Source organism: Cupressus sempervirens, chromosome 5 (genome assembly GCF_028749045.1).
Source record: "Cupressus sempervirens isolate cs-2001-9-10 chromosome 5, ASM2874904v1, whole genome shotgun sequence".
Taxonomy (NCBI): domain Eukaryota; kingdom Viridiplantae; phylum Streptophyta; class Pinopsida; order Cupressales; family Cupressaceae; genus Cupressus; species Cupressus sempervirens.
In genome coordinates, this window is record NC_143122.1 from 67722617 (window position 1) to 67735432 (window position 12816).

Genomic DNA, 12816 nt, shown 5'->3' on the forward strand with positions numbered 1-12816 from the left:
CTTATGCATTCATGCAATTTAACATTGTATTTTAACTTAGCCAATCACATGACTTTGTTTTTTCATATTTATTTTGACTACATAGTTGTCACACACACACACACACACACACACACACACACACACACACACACACACACACACACACACACACACACACACACACACACACACACACACATGTCTATTTATATAAATTTAATATAAAAATATCTATGTTTAGTCTTATTGGCCGAGACAATGAAGAGAATAAGCAAAAAAAAATAAACTCAAATATTTTCTTAGTTTTCTACAATCAATGACGACGTGACATAATGTTCTCCAAGAAATCGACTTATAACTTCTCTTCTTTTTTTATCTATAATAAGATTTTACAAATTATATCAATGCAAACAATTATTGTGCAGATTTTCTCCATATGGACGATGATTAAGAGGTTATTTATTAAATGCATATTAGTTTGTCATGGAAAATCTAAGAAAAAATTATAAATAATTTAAATGCAAACAATTATTGTGTAGGTTTTTCTATTGTAGATGGTGGGTAACATGTTATCTATTAAATTTATATTAAATACATATTAATTTGTCATCTATATTTGTTGAATTCCAACATATATCAAATTTGAAGAGAGCATACATAAGATTTGCTGGGAGCACATAGACAATTATGTTCTTGTAGGAGTGAGCTCTTTCAAGCTCCTTTTCTTATCTTTTGATAATTTTCTAATCCTCACTCAAAGTGCCAACTTTCATTGTTTTATTTGGTCTTACACTTCAAACTCCTAAGATTATTTAATGATATGGGAAGAAAATGTAATATTTAAGTCTTTATCAAACCCAAAATCTAGAATTGTATTCCCTATATGTTAGTGGAATTTCTGATAATGTATTTTGACAGTGTAGTCTCTCATTCAATAAAATGTTGGAAAAATTCTTGTCTTAGTCTTAAGTGAATGTCAAACTAGTCGGAAGGAGATCTCACACAAATAAGACCATTGAGAAGAAGAATCAAAGAATTCTTCTTTTAGGGCATTCACACAGGTACACATTTAAAGCCCACTTGTTTGTTTCAATTTTCTTCACTTGGGTTGTCCATTCCTTCTTTTGGGTACAATTTATTTATAATTTATATAAGTTTTTCTTTTGGGGTGCTAAATAAGGTTTATATTATGGTTTATCATAGACTATGAATTAGTTTTCTCTAGCTTGTTTAATGTTTGATTTTGTAGCAGGAAAACATATCTACTCTTGCAATTTACTTATAATTGTGCTAAGAGACCTCAACCATTTTTGTTTTTCTTGTAAAAGAAATATTTTTAGGAAGAATTCCCTATTTTTTACGTCAAGTTGGAAATATATCTTTTAATTTATATTAATTTTGGACATTACATATTTTTTTAGCCAAAAGAATTACAATGTAAAAATTCCTTTTGGGGTGCATTAAGATCCACAGTCATTGATTTTCTATTTGATGGTCACATTTGATGCTCAAATAATGTGCATCATCTAGTCATCAACATGTGGGAAAGCAACAAATTGGACAATCAAAGGGCTATAGGGGGTCGAGGTCCATCCTTGAAAATATGGTATTTGATTTTTTTAATTTTTTTCTTGGTAGAGCTTGGCTAGGGCTATTGACAACCTTGACTACTTTATGTAGTATTTGGGAATTATCTAATGGATGGTAAGGTTATGAGTGTATGATTGGAGCACAATTTTAATGTTGGGAAATATAGTTGAGGCTCAACCATATCTGTACTCGTTATAACAAAATCAAGGATCATATCCACTAGAAATTTGTGCTAATGAATATCATCTAAGTTTTAGTATGGGAAAAACATTTTTTAGCATTTTTCATCTTATCAATGACATTGCTAATAAACTAATTTAATATCATCTCAAACTAGTTAGTCTATTTGACCTTTGAAAAAAAACCATCAATAAAATTTGATTTACACATAGATTTTTGTAGTATTTAGACCTCAAAAAAATATCATGTAGTTCTTAGTCGACATATAGGTTTCTTGAGATAAGATTTACTAGTATCCATTCATTGTCTTGATTTAATTAGTTTGTAAGAATGTATTTCTTGTTCGTCTATATCTTTTACTTGACAACATAATATTTTATTATTTTTGGCTATCAAAAATAGCTTCTTTTATATTTAAGAACAAAAATAGAAGGGTAAATTGTCTAGTGAACAAATTAGCATAGAGTTGCAGTAGTTAGCTAGTAATTTGAAAAAAAGCTTTAACATTTTGTATAATTTATACAATCAATCGTGATGTGACGTAAAGTTCTTTAAAAAACTTACTACTTCTCTATTTTTAATTAAATGAAGATTTGACAAATATATTGTGACATAAAGATGTAATAATGACATTTAACCACATCTTTAGAAATCTTTAATAATAGTAACTGATTATTATTCATCCTTTTTTTAGTTCTTGTCGAAGGCCTAGAATGATATGCACCGAACATAACTTAACTCATTATTAAATATCTTAATTTGAACCAATCAAAATGAACTATTTTATTTAATAATAATACATTCTTCTATTTCATAAACTTAAAACAACTAAATATTTAACATTCTAAAATTCTAAATTCTAAAAGTATTTTTCTTCATTGTCATTGGTCAAAATAATTTAGACCATATGAGCCATTTTTTGGGAGTTAGTTAAATTATTAAAAACAAATGTTAAAATATTTCTATAAATTGAAAGGGTTGGAGTGACCCACCTTTGCCACTTTGTATCAACCATTTACAATATAATTTGATTTAATGATGTTGAGAGTTAAAGTTTTATATTAAGAATTCATATTTAGTTTCTTTTAAAAAAGAATTTAGATTATATTATTCAAATTAGTGTATCAAATCTAATTTCATATTTGAAAATCATATTTATATTAATTTTATTATATAATATATTATAATTTATTTATATTTATATATTATTCAATATTATTTAAATATAATATTAAATACTAATATAAATATATATGTTTGTAAACTAAACTAACCAAAATATGGTGATATGATAAAAAAAGAAACATCAATATACTCTTTTTTGGTGATTTAATATATATCATTATTTACAAAGAAATTTTGAACTAATGATCAAATGCTAATCAATCTTTTCCTCATGTTTCTTACGTATTTTTAGAAATGTTAAAGAATTTAATTTAATCTAGTATATAAATAGTCTTGTAGTAATATAGTTATCAATCTTGACTTACACACAATACTAACATTCAAAAAAAGTTTGAAGTGGATTTTGTGTGCAGAGCATTGGTAAAATATACCATTATCAAAGCATAAAGCATAATAGAGAGCTGAGTGGATGTTCTTGACTATGATAGAGAATTTAACAAATGTTAAAAAAAAATTGCTTCATTAGAATAATGTATCAAGAGAGTTGAAGATTAAAATATAGAAAAAGGAGTAAATTATCATATAAATGTACTAAAAATTGAGGTATGTCCCTTTTATATTTGTACAAACAATACTAACATTCAAAACAAGTTTTAAGTGGATTTTGTGTAAATATACTATTATCAGAACATAAAGCATGTAATAAAGAACTGAGTGGATGTTCTTGACTATGATCAGAGAATTTAACAAATGTAAAAAAAAAGAATTTGCTTTATTAGAAATATGTATCAAGAGAGTTAAAGATTAAAGTATAGATAAAGGAGCAAATTAGCACAAAAATGTACTAAAAACTAGGCTATGCCCCTTTTATATTTTTACTTTGTAAATGACTAAAGTCCCAGACAAGAGTGAAGGTTTTCTTCTTCGTTCTTTCCTACCAATACTTGTTTGAATGGAGAACTCAATATCTATAATTTGTTTTAATTTATTTATATAATCTAAAGACCTCAATTGTTTACCAATAATAAATAAATAAATAAATAAATAAATAAATACATAAATAAATAAATAACTAAATAAATAAATACACACACATGTTTATATTATTTTATACTATATTTTTACATTATTATGTTATTTTAAATTGAATTATATTTATTATAACATAATTATATTCATGTATTTTTTCAATGTTCTAATTATATTTATATCTATACTAACTAAATTTTCTCATCCCAAAAGATTCAAATCTAATTTACTTGTTAAGCATTTAATTTTTGCTTTGTTGCAACCTTCTTTTAAAATAACATTGAATTATGATTTTTCAAGCTTACTTTGTCAATAATATTATGTATTATATGTTACTTTCTATTTATCTTTCTTGCTATAGTTCAATGGAAAAATAATACTAATACTATATATGTACATATTTATCTACATGCTTCATTCACATCTAATCTTACTACAATACTATATCTTGTTGTACTTGTTGTAGGCTAGTACTATTTCATTCAGTTTGCACAATCACTGAATTAGTTTGAAATCTATCCACCAATCACAAGTAATGATTTTTGAATAATTAAAATATTTCTAAATTTTTTTTATTCTTTTATAAATTTTATATTTCGTACAAATTATATGATTGACTCAACTCATTTTGTGTCATAGGAGCCCTTTTTCAACTAGATTGAAGGTAAAATAAAAGTTGCATGGTAATGGTTGTATTAGTTTTAATTTCTCTGTGCATAAGTTTTGGTTAATCAAATTTAAAAAAATCAAAAAAATCTTAATAAATATAATAATAAGATGGTCAATTTTTTGTACTTTGTAAAGATTTTTTCATTGAAAGAATATATATAAGTGAAATTTTATATATGAGACTGTATTTACAAGATGTAAAAGCATCAAAGTAAAATTTGCTTACAACTACCAATGAGATAATAAGAGTATAATGAGTTTTTACACTATTTTATTTATTTATTTTTAATTATGCTTATAGAACTTATTAATTATATAAATATTTTTTCTATTTTTCACAATAATTATTTTTTATTTTCTAATATTTGAATTAGATAAAATTAAATTTATTAAAAAAATTGCAATTTGTATTCAATACTTACAAATACAATTAATAACAATAAGGCAAGTACACACACTATGTGGCACTTGTTAATGTCATGCTGTAATATTTGCTTCACTAATACTAATACTAGAAGCTTTATGTTCTTGTTATTGTTGCTAATGTTGTGATTAAAAAAATGACAAATGAAATAGTGAAAAAAAATAATATAAGAAAAGTTAGTCAGTTGATTCTAATTCTTAGCTTCTCGTTGGTTGACGGTTTGAATTTAGAATGGGGATGTCATCTAAGAATTACAATAAAACAATTTGCATATTTGTAAAAAAAAATGAAAAAAATGAACTTAAAAAAATACCGAGAGTCTATTTAATTCTGGATGATGATTAGTTGATATTTAATTAATTTGAAACAATGCATTACTATGTGGTGAAACTAAAAAATAAAATCATAGAATAAAAGATAGAAAAAATGTGAACATAAGATAAAACAAGTGCCACATAGTGGCATGTATTTGCCCAAAGTTCTAATAGTTGAAAATTAAAAATTTAATAGTTAGAAAACAATGATTGTGTTGATAATATTTAATAGTATTTAATTAATCAACATTTGATATTAATGTAATGTTATTATTATAATGATAAATTATTCTATATGTTTTATTGTTAGTTATAATAGTAAGAATATTAATAGAGTAGTAAGATTCAAAATACCAAGTAAAATAAATTGATGATTTTAGAAATTAAAAATTAGACATAAACATTCAAATTAAAATTAAAAATTAAAAATTGAAATAGGAAGAATTTTAATTATTATTGAATTTAAACCTTACCCTATAAAAGGAAATGCTAGAAGAGAACCAGTAGCAAAAATCAAATATGAAATTTATCATATGTTACTATATTGGTTTTAAATTTTTATAAATATTTCATTTGGAAATTTTGGGTAGTGGTTCCTCAAATCCGCTCCTATAAGACCTAAACTATATGAGCCAATCAAATTCTAAGAAAATAATTTTCGAAATTTTTTAAGTTAAAAATCATACATTTAAACATTACAAAACTCAAAACTTAAACTTGAAAATAGAAATACTTGCATTTGATTGGTTGAAGTAGAAAACAATAATCACTAGTTATAGATAAGTGATTACAATAGTATATTGCCTATGACAAATACAATAACTTTATTTTTTAAAGATAACCTATAAGGATTTTCAAACCCCTCCCTTTCCTTTCCTCTACGATTTTCGATCTGCGAAGTTTGCGCCGGGATGCCTGATGGTGATCCGACGGCAGGCTCTGCTGGCGAAAATTCAAGGCATGGAAACAAGGGCACGGTGGCAGGTATGGAAGGCATTATTACTGGCAAGATGGCGGATGCTGGAGCCAATATTAATTGCACCTTGCTAACAAAGGATGGAGACAGGTGCGATCGTTCCTCTCCCATTAACTCTAAGGTCACACAGTCTTTTTCTTCTCCTGCTGGGTCTGTACCCTCTAACAACAATGCATCAAAAAGCAATGATGGTTTTAATGTTAACAATGGTAGCAATTTTTTGCAACGTAATTTCAGTGCAGGTGGTAAGTCGAGGTCATTCTTGGAGGCAGTCGCAAGCTCAGCTCCTATGATTGTCTCCGGAGCTTGCTTCACTTCACCCTCGCACAATGAAAACCTAGTAGTCGGTAAGCAATCTGGAAATCTTTCTTCATTTCAAGTTGCTCCTAACCTTGAAATGCTATCTAAGATAATAAAGGAGAAAGAAAGGCTAAAAAATACTGCCATATTCTTTTCGGCAGTGGAAATTGACAAAGTCTCAGCTAGAAATTTTTTAGATGATTGGTTTTATAATTACTGGAACCTGAAACTTGGTTATCAAATCTCATTTTGTAGGCAGATACAAAAAGGACTATTTGTTGTTTTCTTTAATAACAGTGACTCTCAACTTGTTGTTCTGAAAAGGGAATATTGGACGGTGGGTAATACAACCTTCAGAGCTTTAGCTTGGAATGCTGAAGCTAATCTTGATGAAATCGTGGCTCTTTCGGCCCCCAGATGGGTCCTCATTAAAAATATTCTGCCTTTTTTGTGGCAGTTTATTCCTTATCTGGTTGCTCCTCTAGGTAAATTCCTTTGCATGGATAACTTGGCTCGGTTGATTCCTCATCTTGATGCCAGGGTGCTTATTGCTTTGAAACCTGGCCAAGATTTGCCTAACGAGCTCTCTATTACCATTGTTAATGACAAGATTTCTTGCCTTGTTGAATCTCTGGGAGGGTTAAATGCTTGTTTTTTATGTAGAAAAGGACATTTGAGAAAAGGCTGTCTTATTCTAAAAAACATTCCTCAAAAGAACCCTTCTCCTCCCGTGGTGAATAATCCCTCCCTCTCTCAATCTATCCCTTCTTCCTCTATTTAACCTAACGCCTCTCCTCCTCCCTTCTCTACTTCGCATACACCTCTCTCCTCTCGGCTGACTCCTTCCTTTGATTCTACTTCTGTTGCTAGTATCGTGGATACCGACGATTTTCAAGCTGTTACGAAAAAAAGGAAAAATTGATCTAATAAGAATTATGTGCCTTTAAGTATGCCTGTCCCCCAGCCTACTTCATCTGATAATTCGTTTGGTATTTTACAGGAATCAACGAAGTTCGATACCCCTACGGTCAATATATTAGCTCAAGAAACCACTATGATTTCTGCCCCTGTTTCAAACTCCCCCGACCCTAAGGTCCCTACTAAAAAGTTTCAAGAACTCTCTGATGATTATTTCATTGAAATCATACCAGCCACACCTGCTTTCAATCAGCCCGTGATGCAAGATCTTGTTTCCCCGTCTCTTTCAGATGGTGAAGATATACTCACCTCTAAGAGGAAGGGGAGACCTCTGGGCTCAAAAAACAAAATTAAGAATAACAAAAGGCAGAATCAAACAGTCCTTGGTGATGCCTCTCCTATGGAGGAAATTGTAGGCCCTGAAGTGTCAATCCCTAAAGCTTTGTCTCAATGAATTGTATCTCTTGGAATATTAGAGGACTTGAATGTCCTGATAGAAAGTATGTGGTAAAAAATTTCCTTAGTGCTAATCGTAATATAGATATTTGCATGTTGCAAGAAGTCAAAACTACTGGATTCAGTCTCGAATCCAATCTCAATTTCATTTGGCACGATGCTATCAAGTTCTCCACTAATCACTTTCAAGGGAGGGGTGGAGTGGCTATGTTAGTCAACCTTAGATGGGGATCTAAAATCAAAAGCTTTGGGTTCTCTCCCTGTAACAGAGCTATTTGGTTGATTCTCAATCACAATGACATGGATTTCGACATCTGTTCTTTATATGCTGCCAATGATTACAAAGAAAGGTCTAGTTTTTGGTCTTGGCTTTCTTCACTTCCTGATGTCGCTTGGATGTTTGGGGGTGATTTCAATATGGTCGAGGATCAAGAAGATAAGTTGGGTGGTCTTCCCTTCTCCTAGAAAGATCAGGAAAAACTTGCCTGGAATAATTTTAAATCTTCTAAATCTCTTTTTGACCCGTTAAGAGGGAACAAAAATATTAATCTCGATCTTTGGTATACTTGGTGTAGTTACCAGAAAGGCCAATTTAGAATCTACTCTAGACTGGATCATTTTTATTTGAATAAAAACTTCTTCTCTGTGATCCCAAATAAGCATAATAATTTAGTGCTTGTTTCCCCTACTACTCTTTCAGATCACCATCCTATTTCTATTTCTATCAATCTGGGTGGTTCTACTACTTTGCGCAATATTGTTAATAATAAATTCATTCTTAATACTAGCCTGTTGAACGATGAAGACATTCTTGCTGCTATCTCGATCATTAGATTGATTAATGAGTCTCATTATCCCTCATTATCTTGCATTGATAGGTGGACTATAAATATTTCTGCATGGCAGAATTTGTTGAGGACGGTTGGTCAAAAAAAGGCCAAGGATTATAGATATAAGGAATCTTGGCTTAACAAAAATTTATACAATGTTGAGATGGCCATTCAAAGCAATTTTGATAACCACTATCTCTGTCATCAACTTGCTTATGCTAAGGATGCTTTGAGAAATCACCAGCATCAGAAAGCTTTGGGTGCTCGGATTCGTTCTAGAGCTCATTGGCTTCAAGTTGGTGGTAGTAAGTTTTTTTTTAGCCTTATTAAACATAAACAGGCTAAGGAGAGTATCGATAAATTACTCATTAACAATCAAATGATTTCGGATATTGATGTGATTAAAAAAGAGTTTTCTAGTTTGTATGAAGATCTTTTTACTTCTAAGGACTCTCAGGAGGCTAGGATTCTTAGAGAGCAATATAGGAATCTTATCCCCAAGAGGATCTCGGATAGTGATGCTTCTGATCTTGAGCAGCCTATATCCCTAGAGGAAATTGAAAATTCCATCAGTTCTCTTAACAATGATAAAGCCCCAGGACCTGACGGGCTCCCTATGGAATTTTATAAGGCCAACAGTAAATGGATTTGTCGAACTTTACTTAATGTCTACAATGAGGCCATTGATAGTGGTTCGCTTGGTAAAGATATTAACTCTGGCATTATTAAGCTCATCCCTAAGGATGGTGATAAATCCCTCATAAAAAATTGGAGACCTATAACTCTCCTAAATGTTTCTTACAAAATTCTTGCTAAAATCATGTCTTGAAGATTGGAGTCTATTCTTCCCAAATTCGTTTGTCCTACTCAAACTGGTTTTGTTAAAGGCAGATATATTTTAGAGAATTTAATTACTAGTTGGGAGGCTCTTAATTGGGCCAAGCATACTAATCAAAAGGTTGCTATGTTTTTGCTAGATTTTGAAAAGGCCTATGATAGAATAGAGTGGGATTTCATTATTATGATGCTCCAAGCTTTTGGCTTCCCCTCTTTCTTTTGTGATATTGTTAAAATGCTTCTTAAAGATGCTCATGCTCAAATTGATATTAATGGTTCTCTTTCAGCCCCTTTCCCTTTGGGTAGATCTATTAGACAAGGCTGTCCGCTTGCCCCTACCCTCTTTGTTATTGCTTCAGAAGCTCTTTTTTACATTCTTAGAGACAACTCCTTTTCTCCTGCTATCAAAGGCATCACCCTTCCTAATAATAAAGAGATTATTAATTGCCAGTTTGCTGATGATACCTCTATTTTTCATGAGATCTCTGAGTCCAACTTCGAAGCTTTGATTAATAAACTCAGTTTTTTCTATAAGATTTTTGGGGCTAGGTTATCTCAAGCCAAGTCTATTTGTCTCGGTTGGAATGACCAGCCTCCTGATTGTTTTGGTAATTTTGGTTTCCAATGGGGGGTCCCTCAAAAATTGTTAGATATCTGGGTATTCCGTTCTCCATTGATCCTTCTTTAAAGGATATGTGGAGTTGGGTCAAGGATAATATCCATAATAAGTTAAATAAATGGCACAATAGGTATCTATCTTTTGCCGATAGAGTTCAAGTCTGTCAGAAAATTCTCTCTTCTTATAATATCTACTATGCGTCTGCTTGGATGTTTAATGATTATCAAGTTTTGGAAATTCAAAAAGTTATTAGGAATTATTTATGGTCGGATGGGAAAGGAAATAGTAAAAACCATTCTGTCAGATGGAGCTGGTGTCATGTTGATAAGATCTTTGGGGGCTTGGGGCTTAAAGATCTGAGACTAAGTGGTCTTGGTTTGGCCTCTAAATGGATTTTTCATGCTTTGGAGGGAGATGATCCTTGGAGAATTTTGATTCGTAATAACATTGAAAGGGGTTATCCTAAGAATGCCAAATTCTGGAAGCATCTTCCCCTTACTAATCTTATTTGTGGTGATTTTCCTATCATCGTTCAAGGCTCAGTTGTTTTCAAGTCCATCTGGAAAGCCTGGAACCATGTTAGGCATCTCATCACGAATAAAGATTTTTTTGATGATAAGACCCTCCATGGGGAAAGGTCCATTTGGTGGAACCTTAGGCTTGGTAATAAGCCCCTTGCTCTTACTCAAGGTTGCTCAGCCAAGGCTTGGGCCAATTTGGGTATTAACCAACTTATTGACATCTTTGAAAATGATAGACTCATTCAGTGGGATGAATTAAAAAGCAAGTTTAAGTTGCCTGACTCTCATAAGAAGACTTATAATATGATTTTCAGGGCTAGCAATTTTTTTCCTACTCTTTGCCATGTTGATTCTAATAGGTATCAGAAAATTAAATGGCCGGGTGGTGTTATCATTTCTAGTCTTAAAGCTAAAAATATTTACTCTATTGTTAACAGAAATGATGAGATTATCAGTCATATTAATAATACTTGGTATACTAATTTAGATACTTCTTCTTGGAATAAGATTTTTGATAATCTTTGGAAAAGTTCTATTGATCCCAAAATTAAATGTTTTAAATGGCTTCTTATTCTCAATAAGCTTCCTATTAGGAACTCTTTCTCTGATACTAACATTTGCAGCATTTGCAAAGTCCCAAAAACAGGAAGACATATATTTTTTGAGTGCAGTTTTGCTAAGGAGGTTTGGTTGATGTTTGGCATCTCTATCCCTACTACCTTCAGCATTCTTAAAGTTATTACTGGTTTTCTTTTTAATGCTAAGAAGGATGTTATCATGTTTTGGGATATTCTCTCAACTAACATTTTGTGGCAAATTTGGAAGTGCAGAAATGAAGAAAGATTTAAAAATATTTCCAGATTGCTTACTGAGTCTTTCCGAAGTCTCACATATTTCAAAATTTACTCGCAGATCCAGATCACTATGAAAGTCAACAAGGCGAAGTTTAAAAGATTACTTAAAGATGGCTATGTCACTTTCTTTTCTAATGAAGTGAAGCTTGGTTATCTTTGGAAGTTGCACTTGGACAACATGCTCACTTTCAACCGAACTATCAACCACATCAGCACGGAGACTAAAAGAAACCCCCAGAAAACTACTAGAGATATGCTCTTCAGGCATCAGCTAATCCAAGATCATAAGAACTTGGTTTGGATGGAAGGCACTAAAGGCTGGATTACGTGGGTGGATACCTTTGAAGAAGTGTTACATTAGTTGTTTTTCCCTCTTTTGCTCTGGTTATATGTAACTCTTGGTTATTTTGCTGTGTGAGGCTTGTCCTCTGAATTTTGGTGGCTCTTTGCTGCTCAATGTTTTGTTGAACTCCTTATTTTTAATACAAAAAAAAGATAACCTATAATTTATATTAAAAAAATTATTTTGTGAACAATTTTCTTTTGCAATAAAAAAAATGACAAATGAAATAGTGAAAAAAAAATATAAGAAAAGTTCGTCAATTGATTATAATTCTTAGCTTCTCATTGGTTGACGATTTGAATTTAGAATGGGAATGCCATCTAAGAATTACAATAAAACAATTTGTATATTTGTAAAAAAATATGAAAATAATGAACTTTAAAAAATACCGAGAATCTATTTAGTTCTGGATGATGATTAGTTGATATTTAATTAATTTGGAGGAATGCATTACTATGTGGTGAAACTAAAAAAATAAAATCATAGAATAAAAGATAGAAAAAATGTAAACATAAGATAAAACAAGTGCCACATAGTGGCATGTACTTGCCATAAAATAATTGTAATAGAAATAACTGTTGAATATTATAATAATTAATCATAGATAAAAAAATAGAGAAATAATGATATTTTTTTAATTATATAATATATAATTTTAATATTATAAAATGGATTATAAAACAATAGATTTTAAAATAATATTTTATTTTAAATTTAATTTGAGTTGAGTTGTGATGTTTTTGGTAAAATAAGAAAATATTTATAAATGCATTTAAGAAATAGATTATATTCATTAAATGACAAAGTTGAAATAGAGAAATAAAATTTCAAAATATAATATAATGTGTC